We start from the raw sequence: 19,667 nt of genomic DNA, 5'->3' as shown, positions 1-19,667 counted from the left end.
CCTCACCCATTGCTACTGATTGTGTACATCAAGAAATTGCAAATGTACTGTCCTGACCTCCCATCTATTAAAATCAATCAAATTGTGCAAGCTGTATCAGAAAGTTTCATGTGACAAAACTGCTCCCAGCAGTAAGGTATATTTGTCAAATCATTTCCTTGAATCTCTCTTTGTGCTCGGATGATAAGGCAGCATTTGGTGGTAGTAGTGTGAGCCTGCTGCATCCTGGAGACACTCCACCACAAACAATTCCAATTTACCTGAAGGCCTTTAATCCAAAAGAAATGGCCTTTTGTGCTTCATACAGGAACAAGAACCATTAAGGGAATCTATGCCAGGGGAGGAGATATTAGTGAGGATTCTGACCTAGTGATGTTTTGTGATGAGGAAAGGGACTTGGAGGTCATACAGTCATAGAGTCAGAGAGATGTACAGCAAGGATGGTCCAACTCATCCATGTCCACCAGATATCCTAATTTAATCTAGTCCCATTTGCCAGCACTTGGCCCATATCCCTATAAACCCTTCCTATTCATATACCCATCCAGATGCCTTTTAAATGCTGTAATTGTACCAGCCTCTATTACTGCCTCTGGCAGCTCATTCAATATACGCACCACCCTCTGTGTGAAAAAATTGCCCCTTAAGTCCCTTTTATATCTTTCCCCCTCACCCTAAACCTATGTCCTCTAGTTCTGGATTCCCCCACCGCAGGGAAAAGACTTTGTCAATTTATCCTATCCATGCCCCTCAAGATTTTATAAACCTCTATAAGGTCACCCCTCAGCCTCTGATGCTCCAAGGAAAACAGTCCCAGCCTATTCAGCCTCTCCCTTTAGCTCAAATCCTCCATCCCTGGCAACATCCTTGTAAATCTTTTCTGAACCCTTTCAAGCTTCGCGACATCTTTCCGATAGGAAGGAGACCAGAATTGCACGCAATATTCCAACAGTGGCCTAACCAACATCCTGTACAGCCGCAACACGACCTTCCAATTCCTGTACTCAATTTTCTGACCAATAAAGGAAAGCATACCAAACGCCTTCTTCACTATCCTATCTACCTGTGACTCCACTTACAAGGAGCTATGAACATGCACTCCAAGGTCTCTTTGTTCAGCAACACTCCCGAGCATCTTATCATTAAGTGTATACTTCCTGCCCTGATTTGCTTTTCCAAAATGCAGCACCACGCATTTATCTAAATTAAACTCCACCTGCCACTCCTCAGCCCATTGGCCCATTTGATCAAGATTCTGTTGTAATCTGAAGTAACCTTCTTCGCTGTCCACTACACCTCCGATTTTGATGTCATCTGCAAACTTACTAACTATACCTCCTATGTTCACATCCAAATCATTTATATAAATGACGAAAATCAGTGGACCCAGCACTGATCCTTGTGGCACTCCACCGTCACAGGCCTCCAGTCTGAAAAGCAACCCTCTACCACCACCCTCTGCCGTCTACCTTGGCGCCTGAAGATGTCTCATGAGAACATTACTCACTGTCTTCTTGAGGTTGAGGGTACAGTGCTCAGAGGTACATTCATATTGCAACTACTTGTCAGTGGGTAAAAATCCTCCAACTTCCGTTTCATTGTGTTTGCACCTATACCTTTTGGACTGTCGTGATTCAAGAAGGTGGCTCATCACTGCCTTCTCAAGAACAGTTGGGTCAATGGGCTAAGGAGTGGCAGATGGAGTTTAATTTGGATAAATGTGAGGTATTGCATTTTGGTACAACAAACAAGGGAAGGTCATATGCACTTAAAAGTAGGGCCCTGGGTAGTGTTAGAGAACAGAGAGGCCAGGGGGTTCAGATACATAATTCTTTAAAGTTTGCATCACATGTAGACAGGGTGGATAAAGAATGGAACCTGAAAAAGCACAGCAGCATCAGGGGAGAAAGGGAGTTGACATTTTTTAGGTCAGAACCTTTCATCAGGACTGGAGGGGGAGGAATGGGCTGTGAAGAAATTAGAGGTTGAGAGTGGGGCTGGGTGAAAGGAAGGCAGGATGGCAAAAGGAGGATGCAGGTGGCCGATTATTGGTCAGTCGGAAGGATGATGACAGGTAGGGTCAGGTTAAGAGGGCGGGGTGAAGAGGGAGGACTGGGCCTGGGATGAGGTTGGGGGGTTGGTGTTGAGGAGAAGCTGGTGAATTCTATGTTAAGGCTGTTAAGTTGTAAGCTCCCGAGGTGAAAAATGAGGTGTTCTTCCTCCAGTTTGCTTGTGACCTCATGTAGACAGGGTGATTAAAGAAGGCGTTTAGCATACTTGCCTTCATTGCTTAGAGCATTGAGTGTAGGAGTTGGCAAGCCATGTTGAAGTTGTACAGGACATTGGTGAGGCCTCTTCTGGAATACTGTGTCTAGTTCTGGTCGCCCACTGTTATAGGAAGGATATTATCAAACTGGAGACTGTTCAGAAAAGATTTACCAGGATGCTGCAAGGTTTGAATTATAGGGAGAGGTTGGATAGACTGGGTCTTCTGTCACTGGAATGTAAGGAGTTGAGGGGCGACCTTGTTGAGGTTTTTAGAACCATGAGGAGTATAAGGTAAAGTGAATAGCAAGGGTCTTTTCCCTAGGATGGGGGATTTCAAGACTAGGGGGGCACATTTTATTGTGAAAGGAGAAAGATTTCAAAAGTACATGACGGGCAACTTTTTTACGCAGAGTGGTTCATGTGTGGAACGAACCGTTAGAGACAGTGGTGGATGCAGGTAAAGTTACAATGTTTGAAAGACACTTGGATAAGTACCTGAATAAGAAAGGAGGGATATGGGCCAGGCGCAGGCAGGTGGGATTAGTATAGTTTGGGATAATGGTTGGCATGGACTGATTGGATCAAAGGGTCTGTTTCCATGCTGTATGACACTCTGACTCTATAACCATAATAAATACTGCCCTAGCCAGCAATGCTCAAACCTTTTGAGATAAAGAATAAATAAGCAATACAAAATAGTCTTTTGATTTCTATTATGAAATTATGGGAAAATGAACTAAATATATTGCCACATTAATTATTTAACTCCAGATTTTATTTTACCATCTGTGAAGAAATTATAAACAATAACAATTTCTATCTGTGCTTACACTGGTAGAAGACAATCAAATATTATTGTTAGATAATCAAATTGAATTGTCTGGAAGGAACATATGAATTGAGAAGAATGTAAGTGAAGTTGACTTTGTGGAACTGTACTGATGAGATTCTAAATGAGAAAATTATGTTCATGGAATGTAACCACTTTGTAAACTGTCTCTACTAAGTCACTGGGTTAGCAAAGTTAGCCCAGACACATTTTGGACCTCAAATAAAAATGATGCACAGAATGGCAAGTACAAATCATAGATGAATAAGATGGTTCCCTGGTAATGCTCCAAGTCAGTCTTCAAATAAAATAGATGAGTATATTCTTTTCTGCATGTCCATTGGGAAAAGCTAACAATAACAATGCAGGAATCACCTAAAGCAATTACTGATCTCTTTTTCTGTTAAGAGGATCATATGTAAGAAATGATACTGAACTCTACACTTGAATAGAACAGTTCACATATTCCTTCCCAGTTCAATTGCACACAGGGGACTTGCTTCACTTCTGCTCAGTACCTTTCTCTCAAGCTGGCTACCTCCAACAGCCCCATTTAGGGTGGCACGGTGGCTCAGTGGTTAGCACTGCTGCCTCGCAGTGCCAAGGACCCGGGTTTGATTCCAGCCTCGGGAGACTGTGTGGAGTTGGTACATACTCCCTATGTCGGTGTGAGTGCTCTGATTTCCTCCCATAATTCAAAAGATGTCAGGTTAGATGAATTGGCCTTGTTAAATTGCCCCATAGTGTTCAGGGATGTGTAGGTTAGGTGCATTAGTCAGGGGTAAATGTAGAGTAATAGGGTAGGGGTATGGGTGGGTTACTCTTCGGGGGTCGGCGTGGACTTGTTGGGCTGAAGGGCCTGTTTCCACACTCTGTGGAATCCTTGTGTAGGGATTCTATATTCCTGAAATTGTTTTGACTTAATATTGGGTTCCCACTTGGTCAAAATGATTTATCTGGTATTAGTACTCCTCTCCTCATCCTACCAGCCAACTATGTTATGGCACAGGGGCAGCAAGCCAAACCAAATCAGCCTCCCTATTGCTAGATATGCAACACAGTAAAATTAAATCATTCAATTAAACCACAAAATTGCTCAACTGTTATTAACCAGACTTTAAAAATAACAGATATCAGAAACCTAACAGAAATTAACAATTTATTATTAATAATGTAACTTTAGCAGCACATGGATAAACAATAAGGCAATCTACTTAGTTTTTATAATTAGGAACTGATATTCTTTAAGCAGAACCCCCTTACATACCAACAGATGGACACAGTTAAGGGACAAAATAAAACAAAGCATCATAATTTGCCAATTCAACAGTTTCATGATGGGTACCAGACCTTCAGAAATTCTTAGTTAATATAATTATTCACAGGCAATTATTCACATGTAGGTCTTCTTGAGTTGCAAAATTCTGACTCATGCAAAAGAGGTCCATACCCTTTCAGGATTATTCACCCACATCTTAAGGAGAGGTTTTCTCTTACAAGAACAGCCAATAAGTTGATAACAGCAGTGAAAGCTTAGTGAGAGAGAAAGAGAGAGAGAGAAATCAAAAAATAGCAACACTGCCCAGATGCTTTTTAAAAACACAGTCATGGCTTCAAAGGCCCAGCGAGATGGCTCATCCTTCTCCTCCTCTCTTTTACAAGCATTCTCTGTGATTGGCTGGCTGATCCACACTTGATTAACCATTTCACTAATATAGTAGTTGCCCAGTCCTGAGCCTAGAACATCTTCGGGCTGAAATATCAGGAGTGTCCCTCGGACAGCAGTAAAATCTGCAGTTATCTTTCCAGACCAGTTTGCATAAGCAAACGATTATTTGCTCTCTCTTTTTTGAAGTTCAAAGTTCGATTCTCAAGTTCAGCTCAGAGTTCCAAACCAAAGATGACAAAATGAAAAAGAAAGATCAGTGATGGCCTCAATAACTATCAATACCACAATCACCATGATGGGGGCAATTGATTGAGCATATAAAAAGTAACTTTTCCACTGAGAGAGTGGCCACTAACCAAAGAACGCAACTACGAGACGATTGGCTAAAGGACCGCAAGTAAGAAGAGGTTTCTTTACTTTTTGTAGTAAGTTACAATGATCTGGAATTCACCACCTGAAAGGTTGGTCAAACAGGATTTAATTGCAAATTTCAAGATGGAATTGAATAGTTACTGTTAGAATGATGAACTAGAATGCTAAAATATTTATAGGCTTTTTTTTACTCTTTGATTCCAAAATGTCGTGCTTTTAGAAACAGGACTGCTGCAGAAAAACTGTGTATTTAAATTGAGATGGTCCAATGGAGTCTTGTGGATAGTCCATGGAATATTGCACCTGTAAAGTCTCTGGAAAACTTCAAACAAGCAGAAACTTAAAAAGAAAAGGTAATAAGGGAAGCTGACCATCGGTTGGCAGCAAGCCTCCTGTTTCAGCCATGTCTCCAGAATACACAAGGACCAGGGAGTAAAAAGTCAGCTTCGACCCTCCTGGATCCATGGGGCTGAGGAGGGTCTCATTATGAGTTAGGGCATTAGTGTGCTGTGCAGATCACAGTTGAAAAACTAACCCCGAGATCTCCCGGTGTTGCAGGTCAACAATGACTGTTTCTCACTCTGTTGCAAATCAGTTCAAAAATAGAAGCAGCACAAAGGAACTTCAATCAGCTGAGAAAACTAGGATATTCAGTGTCAGTGCAGCCAACAACCTCCACTGCAATGGTCACAAAGTTCAACGATCTGCTGTTCATGAGCAATTGAAAGCCTGAATCATATATTTATAATTTTATAATTTTGGACTCCCCTCTTATTTCTCATCTGTGTGGATGTGTGTTGCTTTCCTATTTCTTCTCAGGTGTACAAACAAATAAACTCACTCTTTCTGCTACTTTAAGAAAGCCTGGTTCAATTGACTCTTTTTTTTGAAAAATAAACTTCATTTGGTTTGGGTGAAAGGCGTCCAGGAAGGAATGGATGTTTGTAAAATTAACCCTGGAGCAACCAAGAGAGAGTGTGATTGAATAATGAAGGAGAGCCATTTCTGCCCTCCTCATTTTGGAGCTGAACAGTTTTGGGTATCCGTCTGGAACCATAATCAAACAGAGAAATTGTATTAGGTCTGGTCACGATAGTACATAAAGAGGGAAAATTTACACTCGACAGGTAAAGAGCAGCAGAGTAGACCTAATGTTTATTTCACATCTGCAGATATACTTTTTTTTGGCTTTGGGAATGGCAGGAAAATATAAAAATATTCATCACTGTGTTGAATGCAACAAGAACAATCCTTCAGTTAAAAATCACACAACACCAGGTTATAGTCCAACAGGTTTAATTGGAAGCACTAGCTTTCGGAGCGCTGCTCCTTTATCAGTGGTTGACAAACACCTGATGAAGGAGCGTCGCTCCGAAAGCTAGTGTGCTTCCAATTAAACCTGTTGGACTACAACCTGGTGTTGTGTGATTTTTTTAAAAACTTTGTACACCCCAGTCCAACACCGGCACCTCCAAATCAATCCTTCAGTTGTCACCAAGCGTTGAAGTGGGACTTGAAGCAAAGATTTTCTCCTCAGAGGTTGTTATCTGTCAAGTTACCAGACCTCCTGCAGGACTGATTGAATAACTCTTTTGAAGAGGTCAGCACAGGTGTGATGGACTAAGTGGCTTCTTTCTGCACTGTAACCCGTTATAATTCCTAGAATCCCTACAGTGTGTAAACGAGCCCTTTGGCCGAACATGTCCACACCGACCCTCCGAAGAGTAACCCACCCAAACCCATTCCCCTACCCTATATTTACCCCTGACTAATGCACCTAACCTACACATCCCTGAACACTATGGGCAATATAGCACAGCCAATTCACCTAAACTGCATTAATTCTTTAAGGTACTGTTCATTTATTATCTTTTATTGATTTCATTTGCCTGTGGTACTCCCAGTCTTTAATCTATTGTATTCCTTGTTCCAAATTTGATTGTCACAGTTAGGAAGATTAATGACTCACTAATGCAAAGAAAAGCTTGCTTCAACCACATTTACTGACACATTCATTTCAGGAACGATTTTGGCTCTAAACAGCTCTTTGTTAATTAAGCTGATAATTCTCCGATAACTAAGTGCCAACAATAATTCATTTTTTATATTAATTCATCTTATCATCAGAAAAATTAAATAAATCCCATTTATTCATTAACGGCAATTTTGGGGAAATTCAAACAGTGCTAAATCTGACAGTTGTCCCAATTCACTTCAGAGAATATGATCATTGATTCGGTTGCAGAATTGTTTATCAATAGGCAGGCGTGGCAGTCAATTGATACCAAGAACTTTCTAGAAAGACGATTGGAATAAATAGCTAATTAATCTCAAGGATACATATTGGACAAGGCATTAGGAGAAATAAAGTTCCTGCACAAAATACTTGATAACACCAAGTTAAAATAATTCTTTAAGCATAGGTGTCAGGAAAAGGAAATTAAAGAGAGTGCAGGAAATCATTGTTGTGATTTGAGATATCAAAGTACTAACCGTGAAGTTACTCTGATTTATTATTTTGACCGTTGAACAACAAATGCAAGTGTTACTCAACATTCTCACCATGTCTGTGTGGGTTTCCTCTGGATGCTTCACTTCCCTCCTACAGTCCAAAGATGTGCAGGTTAGGTGGATTGGCCATGCTAAATTGCCTGCAGTGCCCAGGGATGTGCAGGTTAGGTGAATTCGCCATGGGAAATGTAAGGTTACAGGAATAGGGTGGAAGGGTGGGTCTGATTGGGATGCTCTTCGGAAAGTTAGTGTGGACTTGATGGGCCAAATGGCCTGCTTTCCCACTGTAGGGATTCTATGATACAAATAAGTATTATCAACTTTAGTAATTAAAATATGAAAACTCAGATCAAAAAGAGTGTGAATCTGATCACATGATGTTGAGTTTATTCTGAAATGCCTCAGATGCAGAAAAAATGGACTATTGACATCAGAGCAGCCATCTTTGCTACTCAAAACAATTTTTAATTCTTTTGCGTGAAGCCATTTTTAGAAGATCATACTTACAAATCAATTGGAGATCCTTCAGCCATCTTGGGAAGGGAATATGTTCATTCATTGCTATTGAGGTGCCCTATTTGGTAAAAATAATCTGAACTCAATATCGAAAACAGCATTTCAAATAGCAGACATTTAATAGTGTTCTGTTTTAGAACCATAACAATAGTCTTTACAACAACAAAAACTCAAAAGAGATATTTAATCAATTAGCGTAATACAATACAATAAAATGAATGCACTACATGGAGAACAAGATCCTAACAATATTCTTCCAGATGAAGAAAATAGTAAAAGTTTCAAGTGCTTGTCAACAATCAAACAATGCAACAAAATAGTCAATCTTACTAGCAGAAAAATTTAAGCCTTCAGATTCATTCGCGAGATTAATGAATTTGGCAAACACAATTCCTAAGATTACATGGATGTAGCATTTTATTTTTTTCTAGGAGAGTGAACAATGGTATCCAGTGCTAATCATAAAATGCCAAACCACCTCACATTTCCCATGCAGGTACATTATCACCAACTCCTTCGGCCAGATCTATGAAAATTTTGATCCAATGGAAGCCAGCAGAGAACGTGTAAGATCACCACCCTTACCTCAAGCTTCTCGATTTGGACATAGAATTTCCTGATTCACCAACTGGAACAGGCGAATCCAGTCAAAAATTGAGGGTAGCAGAGATGAGACAAATATATACCATGAATCTTGTAATGAAAGTAATCTAGGTAACTCATTTGAGAATAAATAGGAATATTAATTAATGCCTGTGACAGCGGCAAAATGCTTGTGGAGGAGAGAGAGCTGTGTGAGAGGTTCAGGTTTATGGAACACGCATTGTAATGTTTCATAATAATGGTTTATTGTGTCATTGAAACCTGGAGATAATCCTTGACTTTGCCTTTCTCCTCAAACAGTCTGTAAAGAGCCCAAACTGAAAGTGTGGCACCACACGATAAAAGATTGACGTAGGATGCGAGCAAGTATTGTGAGCTCAAGGCCTAGAGTTAGATACAGCCCCACAAGAAAGTTTAGAAGCAGGAATGAGAATCAACTGCGTTATACAAACACATTGCCAACAGGCGTTTGACCTCAGGGCATCAGATCTTACTTCAAAAATACTTGAAAGAAGTTTTGAATGCTTTTGAATGCACTCAAATGAATGTCAGGGAGCATTATAACAGCAAGTGGTTTAACCTCATTCATTTTACACTGTTTCCCAAAGTCAGAATTACCCCTAGTGAGTTAACACATCATCCACTTATCTGTGAGGAATTACAATGAGATATCACAGTGCCCTGTCTAGGATAACTTAGTGAGTTAGTGTCTACAAAACTTGTATTTTAATTTTAGCATTTTATGCCAAATGTCAAGTAAAGTACATTTTCCGAATGTTAATCCATTTCCCTTGTGGGTGGTAAGCCTTCGATAATAGAGCACTAATTGGTGTTAATATAGTCATCAAGGATTGTGGTGGGGTTGGAAATGTTTCTTTGTACAGCAGAGGGCGGTATTCTGATGGGGCAGGTAGACTGCCGGAACAGTGGAGATGCAGTAGAGTGAGGTACACCTGACGTGCTTGATATTGACCCCGTATGCACAAATTGTCAATATATTGTAATTCCCAGCACAGAGAAATTAAAATGAGCTGCGAAAACAATAATTAAATCTGTGCCATGAGTCAAAAAGTCAAATAGTTTCTGTATATTAATACAATTCGTTTTGTTTCTTTTTGCTTTATAAACATCTCCAAGTTATCAGAGGAGGCTGGTATACTTGCACACAATTTAGTGATTCTAGTCAGAGTTTTGAATTAGGATGTACAGTTACAACATTTAAAAGACACTTGGACAGGTACATGAATAGAACAGGGATATGGACCAAATGCAGGCAAATGGGACAAGTTTAGTTTGGGAAATTTGGTTGGCATGGATGAATTGGACCGAAGGGCCTGTTTCTGTGCTGTGTGACTCTGTGCAGTGTTGGATAACCAAATGAATGAATAAAAGGCTAGAAGGTGTAGGACCAGCAGAAGACCATTCAGCCCAAAATGTCAGCGGCACCATTCAATGAGATCATGGCTGTTCTGTTAATCCTGCCTTTCCCCTATTCCTTTTGTTTCCCTAACAAATTAAGAATCTCTGTGTCGTAGTTTTGAATATTCTTAATGAACCAGCCTTGATATATTAGCGAGTTTTGAGAAGATTTGTAACTCAGGTTGAGGTTTTAGATACAGGCTTGCTCACTGGGCTCCAAGGTTCATTTCCAGACGTTTCAACTGGGACAATACATCCATCTTAGGACAAGCTAAACAAAGGCACACATGAGAATTCCTAGAAGCATGGCATTCCAACTGGAACTCTATCAACAAACACATTGAGTTAGACCCCATCTACCATCTCCTGAGAAAAGGAACAGGGAGTGACTTCCCCACAGGAAATAATAACATCACAGGAAATGACATCGCCAATCCAAAGAAACCCAAACATATAAAATAGAAAGCAGGAATTTTCAGCATTGCTTCGCCTGAGGCCCACTGAAGATGTTACCTAGTAGGGTGACAAAACGTCTGGAAATGAACCTTCCAGCTCAGCAAGCAAACCTACACCTTCTCACCTATGCTTGTGAGAAGCTGCATGCTGGTCTAGAAACTAAGTCAATGGTCACTCTAACATGATAAATCCAACACAATTCTCAAATAATATGTGAAATTGAACCTTAACAACTGGTAACATGATTAAATGTCATTATTATTGAATCACAGAGCACGTGGCTGAGAAACAGTTTTTTTGTAATAGCTTCCGCAAAATATTATGGGTGGACTTTAATTTCTGCCTTCCCGACCCAGAAGCCGGCTGTGGTGGATGAGAAGGAAAAGGAGAGGGGGGATGCGTGAATCTAGGAGAGAAATTGGTTGAAGAGTGCCATTGCTTTATTGATTCTCTGTGATAAAACTGGGGCAGGAAGGGCCAGCACAGCTTGTCCACCTGGAGGACAGCTCAGACTGATGTAATCTAATACCATTGAACTATTAATCCAAAATCCCAGCCTAATGTTCGAAGGAAAGGGTGTGAATCTCACCGTGGCAAAACAGTGACATTTGAATTCAGTAAAGGATCTGGAATAGAAAGATGGCCTACTTGTTGTAAAATTCCATCCAGTTGCATAACACCTTTTTGGGAAGGCAATCTACCTGGTCTGCCCTACATGTGATTCCAACCCAAAACAATATGGGTGACTCTGAACTGCCCTCTGGACAACTAGGGATAGGCAAGAAGTGTTACCATAGACAGCAATGCCTTTAAGGTCACTGAAGGGCTTCATCTCTCTCTCTCACTGGTGGAATAGTAGCAGTGGGGTGAGGGGAGGAAAGGCTGTGTGGGTACAGGGAGATATGCAAACTGTGGGGCGATGCTGCCCAGTAAAACCTGGAAGATTCCTTGAAGACTTGAGATGGGCATGTCATGGGAAAGGGGTCTCTCCTGATGCAGTAGATGTTGATCTATGGCAAACCCCTAACTAGCATCCCCGTATATTCACAAGGAGCTGCCTTCCATCCTGAATGAGGCACGTGTAATTGCCACTAGCACACCCATCTAAACACCAGCATTGCAGGGGCTTTTGTAAGCACACTGCTCCAGGGTCTGTTACAGTCCCAGTATGCACACTGCTCCAGGGCCTGTTACAGTCCCAGTATGCACACTGCTCCAGGGCCTGTTACAGTCCCAGTACACACACTGCTCCGAGGCCTGTTACAGTCCCAGTACGCACACGGCTCCGGGGTCTGTTACAGTCCCAGTACGCACACTGCTTTGGGGCCTGTTACAGTCCCAGTACGCACACTGCTCCGGGGCCTGTTACAGTCCCAGTACGCACACACAACTCCAGGGCCAGTTACAGTCCCAGTACACATACTGCTCCGGGGCCTGTTACAGTCCTAGTACGCACACTGCTCCGGGGCCTGTTACTGTCCCAGTACACACGCTGCTCCGAGGCCTGTTACAGTCCCAGTATGCACACAGCTCCGGGGCCTGTTACAGTCCCAGTACGCACACTGCTTCGGGGCCTGTTACAGTCCCAGTACGCACACTGCTCCGGGGCCCGTTACAGTCCCAGTACGCACACTGCTCCGGGGCCCGTTACAGTCCCAGTATGCACACTGCTCCAGGGCCTGTTACAGTCCCAGCACGCACACTGCTCCAGGGCCTGTTACAGTATCAGTACACACACTGCTCCAGGGCCTGTTACAGTGCCAGTACACACACTGCTCCAGGGCCTATTACAGTCCTAGTATGCACACTGCTCCAGGGCCTGTTACAGTGCCAGTACACACACTGCTCCAGGGCCTATTACAGTCCCAGTACACACACTGCTCCAGGGCCTGTTACAGTGCCAGTACGCACACTGCTCCAGGGCCTGTTACAGTGCTAGTACGCACACTGCTCCAGGGCCTGTTACAGTCCCAGTACGCACACTGCTCCAGGGCCTATTACAGTCCTAGTATGCACACTGCTCCAGGGCCTATTACAATGCTAGTACGCACACTGCTCCAGGGCCTATTACAGTCCCAGTATGCACACTGCTCCAGGGCCTGTTACAGTCCCTGTACACACACTGCTCCGGGGCCTGTTACAGTCCCAGTATGCACACTGCTCCGGGGCCCGTTACAGTCCCAGTATGCACACTGCTCCAGGGCCTGTTACAGTCCCAGTACGCACACTGCTCCAGGGCCTATTACAGTCCCAGTATGCACACTGCTCCAGGGCCTGTTACAGTGCCAGTACACACACTGCTCCAGGGCCTATTACAGTCCCAGTACACACACTGCTCCAGAGCCTGTTACAGTGCCAGTACGCACACTGCTCCAGGGCCTGTTACAGTGCTAGTACGCACACTGCTCCAGGGCCTGTTACAGTCCCAGTATGCACACTGTTCCAGGGCCTGTTACAGACCCAGTATGCACACTGCTCCAGGGCCTGTTACAGTGCCAGTATGCACACTGCTCCAGGGCCTATTACAGTCCTAGTATGCACACTGCTCCAGGGCCTGTTACAGTGCCAGTACACACACTGCTCCAGTGCCTGTTACAGTGCCAGTATGCACACTGCTCCAGGACCTATTACAGTCCTAGTATGCACACTGCTCCAGGGCCCGTTACAGTCCCAGTACGCACACTGCTCCAGGGCCTGTTACAATATCAGTACACACACTGCTCCAGGGCCTGTTACAGTGCCAGTACACACACTGCTCCAGGGCCTGTTACAGTCCCAGTACGCACACTGCTCCATGGCCTGTTACAGTGCCAGTACACACACTGCTCCAGGGCCTATTACAGTCCTAGTATGCACACTGCTCCAGGGCCTGTTACAGTGCCAGTACACACACTGCTCCAGGGCCTATTACAGTCCCAGTACACACACTGCTCCAGGGCCTGTTACAGTGCCAGTACGCACACTGCTCCAGGGCCTGTTACAGTGCTAGTACGCACACTGCTCCAGGGTCTATTACAGTCCCAGTACGCACACTGCTCCGGGGCCCGTTACAGTCCCAGTATGCACACTGCTCCATGGCCTGTTACAGTCCCAGTACGCACACTGCTCCAGGGCCGGTTACAGTATCAGTACACACACTGCTCCAGGGCCTGTTACAGTGCCAGTACACACACTGCTCCAGGGCCTATTACAGTCCTAGTATGCACACTGCTCCAGGGCCTGTTACAGTGCCAGTACACACACTGCTCCAGGGCCTATTACAGTCCCAGTACACACACTGCTCCAGGGCCTGTTACAGTGCCAGTACGCACACTGCTCCAGGGCCTGTTACAGTGCCAGTATGCACACTGCTCCAGGGCCTGTTACAGTCCTAGTATGCACACTGCTCCAGGGCCTGTTACAGTCCCAGTACGCACACTGCTCCAGGGCCTGTTACAATATCAGTACACACACTGCTCCAGGGCCTGTTACAGTGCCAGTACACACTCTGCTCCAGGGCCTGTTACAGTCCCAGTACGCACACTGCTCCAGGGCCTGTTACAGTGCCAGTACACACACTGCTCCAGGACCTATTACAGTCCCAGTACACACACTGCTCCAGGGCCTGTTACAGTGCCAGTACGCACACTGCTCCAGGGCCTGTTACAGTGCTAGTACGCACACTGCTCCAGGGTCTATTATAGTCCCAGTACGCACACTGCTCCAGGGCCTATTACAGTCCTAGTATGCACACTGCTCCATGGCCTATTACAGTCCCAGCACGCACACTGCTCCAGGGTCTGTTACAGTGACAGCACCCACACTGCTCCAGGGCCTGATACAGTCCCAGTACACACACTGCTCCAGGGCCTGTTATGGTCCTAGTATGCACACTGCTCCAGGGCCTATTACAGTCCTAGTATGCACACTGCTCCAGGGCCTATTACAATGCTAGTACGCACACTGCTCCAGGGCCTATTACAGTCCCAGTATGCACACTGCTCCAGGGCCTGTTACAGTCCCTGTACGCACACTGCTCCGGGGCCCGTTACAGTCCCAGTACGCACACTGCTCCGGGGCCCGTTACAGTCCCAGTATGCACACTGCTCCAGGGCCTGTTACAGTCCTAGTACGCACACTGCTCCAGGGCCTGTTACAGTCCCAGTATGCACACTGCTCCAGGGCCTGTTACAGTCCCAGCACGCACACTGCTCCAGGGTCTGTTACAGTGACAGCACCCACACTGCTCTAGGGCCTGATACAGTCCCAGTACACACACTGCTCCAGGGCCTGTTACGGTCCTAGTACGCACACTGCTCCAGGGCCTGTTACGGTCCCAGTACGCACACTGCTCCATGGCCTGTTACAGTCCCAGTACGCACACTGCTCCAGGGCCAGTTACAGTCTCAGTACAGACACTGCTCCAGGGCCTGTTACAGTCTTGGTGCGGACACTGCTCCAGGGCCTGTTGCAGTCCTATTGTGCACATTGCTCGAAGGTGTGATACAATTCTAGTACTGACACTGAACCAGGACCTATTACAGTTCTAGTATGCACACTGCTCCAGGGCCTGTTACTGTCTCAGTGTTGAGACTGCTTCAGTGTCTATTACAGTCCCAGTATGGACACTGCTGCAAGGTGTGATACAGTTCCAGCATGAACACTACTCCAGGGCCAGTTACAGTCTCAATACGACACTGCTCAAGAGCATGTTACAGTCTTTGTGTGGACACTGCTTCAGGGCCTGTTACAGTCCCAGTATGGACACTGCTCCAAGGTGTGATACAATTCCAGTACTGATACTGAACCAGGGCCTATTACAGTCCTGGTACAGATACTGCTCCAGGGCCTGTTCTCAACCTGGAAAGGGGCCTGTTCTTAGTGGTGCTACAGCCGCTCTGATTGGTTGGCCACTCTTGAAGGCAGTCTGTTTTCCATTTAGGACAGACAGTTCATTGCATGATTGACACCTAATCCCATTGGGTTGCCGAAAATGATTGTAACCCTCTGAGAAAATGAACAGGCAATGACAACACCATAGGAAATGACATCACCACAGGAAATGAAATCACCAACCCCAGGAAACCTAAAAACATAAATTGAAAGCGGGTGACTAACACCAGTGCTTCACGTGAGACTCACTGATGGTGTTACCCAGTATGGTGATGAAACGTCTGAAAATGAACCTTCCAGCTCAGCGAGCAAACCTACATCCAGTCTCTGATTTTCAGTTCCTCTGCCCATCCTGAAAATCCATGCCGTGATTGAAGAGAAATGGAGGAATTTGATTTTATAGGGCTTCTCATACCTTCCAGACATTCTAAAATGCTTTTGAGATAGTTACATATTTTTGGAGTGTCGTTGCTGTTATGATGTCAGAAATATAGCATTGTGCACAGCAAGCTCCCACAAGCAGCAATATGATAATGTCCAGATAATTTACTGGTTAAGGTATAAATATGATCCAAGATTCTGGAGATAATTCCCTTCTGCTTCTTCAAACTATTGTTCTATTTACCAAACAGGGCATATGTGGTCAAACTTTAACATCACATCAGAAAGACAGCACCTTAAGCAATACATAGAGTCATAAAAACAGAAACAAACCTTTCGGTCCATGATGGCCATGTTCCCAAACTGAACTAGTCCCATCTGCCTGCGCTTGGCCCATATCCTTCCAAACCTTTCCTATTCGTGAACTTATCCAAATGTCTTTTAAATGCTGTAATTGTACCTGCATCCACCACTTCCTCTATCAGTTCGTACCACACATGAACCACTCTGTGTGTAAAAAATGTTGTCCCTCCTGTCCTTTTTAAAGCTTTCTTCTCCCATCTTATAAATATGCACCCTAGTTTTGGACTCCCCCACCCTAGGGAAAAGACCCTTAACATTTATCTTATCCATGCTCCTCATTATTTTTTAAACCTCTGTAAGGTCACCCCTCAACCTCCTACATGCCAATGAAAAAGCTCCCAGTCTATTTTTACATCTCCTGATTTGTGCTCAACCTTCTGCTTTATTTGAACCCACCACATGCAGACTTAAAAGCATTGATCCGAAACACTTACCTCTCCACGAGCGGCTAAGAGAAGATTTCTCTCAGAGGGGTCGAATAAATTGTTGAAATAAAATTGTTGGTCAAGCTGCAGCTTACTCAGCTTTTCCTGGGATTCCACAGGGACCTGTTTGTACCAAAATGAGTGGGTTCCTGCTGAAGTTCATCAGTTTCCTCTACCAACGTTACTTCAGCTCCCTCATCCAGACAGACTCAGTAACTGCTCCTGAACAGGAATATTCCTTCATGCACCTGAGCTGATGTGCTATCTGCATTAAAATGGTCGCACTGATTGGGAGGTATTAAGATTGAGATTCTTTGCCTTTCAGAACTGTTCTGAGCCATATATCTTGTGGCCAGTCATAAATCAAGGTGTTGCTTAGATATATCTCTATTGATCACTCCTAGTCTCCGAATTATCATCAGATGAGTCTTAGGTCTTACCATTAAAAGTCAACAAGGCATGGGCAGCAAAATAAATATTGATATTTATTGTAATCCTTCATAATGGTTTCAATATAAAATTGGTAGTGATACGCTTTGGAAGGTTCTGAGTGCTAAACTGTACAAGCATGTAGTAAATCATTTCACTTGGAACTGAGCAGACAGCTATTTCTGTAAGAGCTTGCTCCTGGTTAAGGGCTAACTCTCAGCAGCTTCAGGGAATGTATGATAAAGAACCCTTTTACAAGTCAGAATCATCCATTCTGTATGTTCAAGGCTAAAAAAAAAAGGTATTACCACTTTGTGGTGTGTCAGATCAGAGGTCACAGTGATGTTATCAGGAGGAAGCTTTATACTGTTCCAGGTGTATCCTGTTTATACTGTTCCAAGTCTATCCCCACATAAAGCTATATGGGGATAGCTTCATACTGCTCTAGGTGTACAATCTGCTCAAAGTGCTTGCAGGACACTGACTTAAAATTTTAACAGTGACAGATCAGAGCAGTTCCCTGTGTTGCCCCAGTTTATGGTTTGAGCTACCTTGTAATTTCACAACACGTACACCGGCCATTCTATCCCGCCCAAACATATGTGATGTCCTTGGATTGGTGAAAAAACAAATTTAAACTGGACCAATCTGGGGATGGGAAAGGGTCGTCAGGGTCAAAATCTGGGAAGTTCGTTTCAAAAATCCCAAAAGAGTGCGGAAGCTGACAATCTGAAGCAAAAAAAAACCCCAGAAATTGCTGGAAAAATTCAGCGGGTCTGGCAGCATCTGTGGAGAGAAAGCAGAGTTAAAGTTTTGGGTCCAGTGACCCAAATTCTATGATTCTATGACCTTTTCTCAAAACAGTTCTGAAGAAGGGTCACTGGACACAAAACATTCATTCTGCTATCTTACCACAGATGTTGCCTGACCTGCCAGTTCATTTCAAATTTACTTTCCCTCAGCTAGAAATAACCTAGAGTGTTGTGACAATTTACAGAAGCATAGAATTGTAATAGTGCAGAAGGAGGACATTCGGCCCATTTTGTCTGCACTGACTCTCTGAATGAGATTCATGCTATTCTCCTGCTTTTTCTTTGTAACCCTGAATACTCTTTCTGTTTAAATTTTCATCTAATGTCTTCTTGAATTCGGGGCATTTTTGTACAAACAGGAATAGATTCTTCAATAATTTGTATTAAGAAGCAAAATATCACAGTCAAAGGGAATTAGATGTTCTAAAATGAAATGATCCGTTCACATCAATTAAACAAATTTGAATTATGAAGAGTAATGATGTTCATTGCTTATCAAGCAGTGTTAAGTATTTGCAGGGGAAACATCATATTCAGTGTTTTGTTTATAGTTGATGTTTCGTGTTCACCAATGTGATTTATAATCTGGAAACATTTTTTGCCAGTTGTTTCTCAAACAGCATGTAGCAGTCACAAGAATATTGAAAGGTGCAGCATCGATTGGATGATGGTTAAAGCACAATATTTGCCTCAATTCTTAGCTCAGAAGGAGCCCTTATCATTTCAACTGTTCTCTTGTGTGATACACAAAGTGCTATATCTACACTCAGTATTGTTGGGCCAGATAGCAGTTGACTCTATAATGGCTACAATATTTGGAGCAGAGGGCATTTTGTGTTGCACAGCCTACATAATGAGACTACGGATCTTTGATGACTTCTGTGCAAACTCATTATGAACTGAGCATGAAGAAAACCCTTGGTGACACAAATGAACATAAAGACCCTTCCCCTTGATACCAATCACTTTGGTTTGTGGGTTAAGAAAGTATCCTGCACATTCTTACAGGCAGATGCAGTCTATTGTAGAACAAGGTAGGCTTTATAAACGCCTCGGTCTATCAGAGCAACAGGAGTAGGCCATTCAGTCCATTGAGTCTGATCTGTCATTCAATTAAATCATGGCTGATCATCTACATCACTGCCATCTTCCAGTACCATCTCCAATAATTTTAATAATGTTTACAGACTACATTTGGGATTGGGGTTATAGGTAAAATGTAGAACTTGATGACTTTGTTACCATCTCCTCTGCCTTTTTCACTTAGACTGTGGCTTTTTATCATGTATCCTTTCAAATCCAAGAAGTTATCATAGAGTCATAGAGAAGCGAGGTGCTGCATTTTGGGAAAGCAAATCTTAGCAGGACTTATACACTTAATGGTAAGGTCCTAGGGAGTGTTGCTGAACAAGGAGACCTTGGAGTGCAGGTTCATAGCTCCTTGAAAGTGGAGTCGCAGGTAGATAGGATAGTGAAGGCGGCATTTGGTATGCTTTCCTTTATTGGTCGGAGTATTGAGTACAGGAGTTGGGAGGTCATGTTGCGGCTGTACAGGACATTGGTTCGGCCACTGTTGGAATATTGCGTGCAATTCTAGACTCTTGAAAGGGTTCAGAAAAAATTTACAAGGATGTTGCCAGGGTTTGAGAATTTGAGCTATAGGGAGAGGCTGAATACGCTGGGGCCATTTTCCTTGGAGCAGTAGAGATTGTTTTTAGTGGTAATGGAGTACTGTTGGGGCA

General features: G+C 43.6%; 1 long non-coding RNA gene across 2 annotated transcripts in view; it reads right to left on the bottom strand.

The window, feature by feature from the left end:
* Window positions 1–3,033: 3,033 nt before the first annotated feature.
* The window catches only part of LOC122560781 (uncharacterized), a 28,206-nt gene continuing 11,572 nt past the window's right edge, over window positions 3,034–19,667 (bottom strand). For both annotated transcript variants that reach the window (XR_006314806.2, XR_015760549.1), the window contains exons 2-3: window positions 8,157–8,223; window positions 3,034–4,629 (exon numbers count right to left, since the gene is read on the bottom strand). This is a non-coding gene — a long non-coding RNA (uncharacterized LOC122560781). The remainder of the gene's footprint in view (window positions 4,630–8,156; window positions 8,224–19,667) is intronic.

The sequence above is a fragment of the Chiloscyllium plagiosum genome, unplaced genomic scaffold (assembly GCF_037043375.1).
Source record: "Chiloscyllium plagiosum isolate Xiang-an unplaced genomic scaffold, Cpla_swu_hap1 HiC_scaffold_20, whole genome shotgun sequence".
In the NCBI taxonomy this organism is placed as follows: domain Eukaryota; kingdom Metazoa; phylum Chordata; class Chondrichthyes; order Orectolobiformes; family Hemiscylliidae; genus Chiloscyllium; species Chiloscyllium plagiosum.
This window is presented reverse-complemented; position numbering and strand designations above follow the sequence as displayed.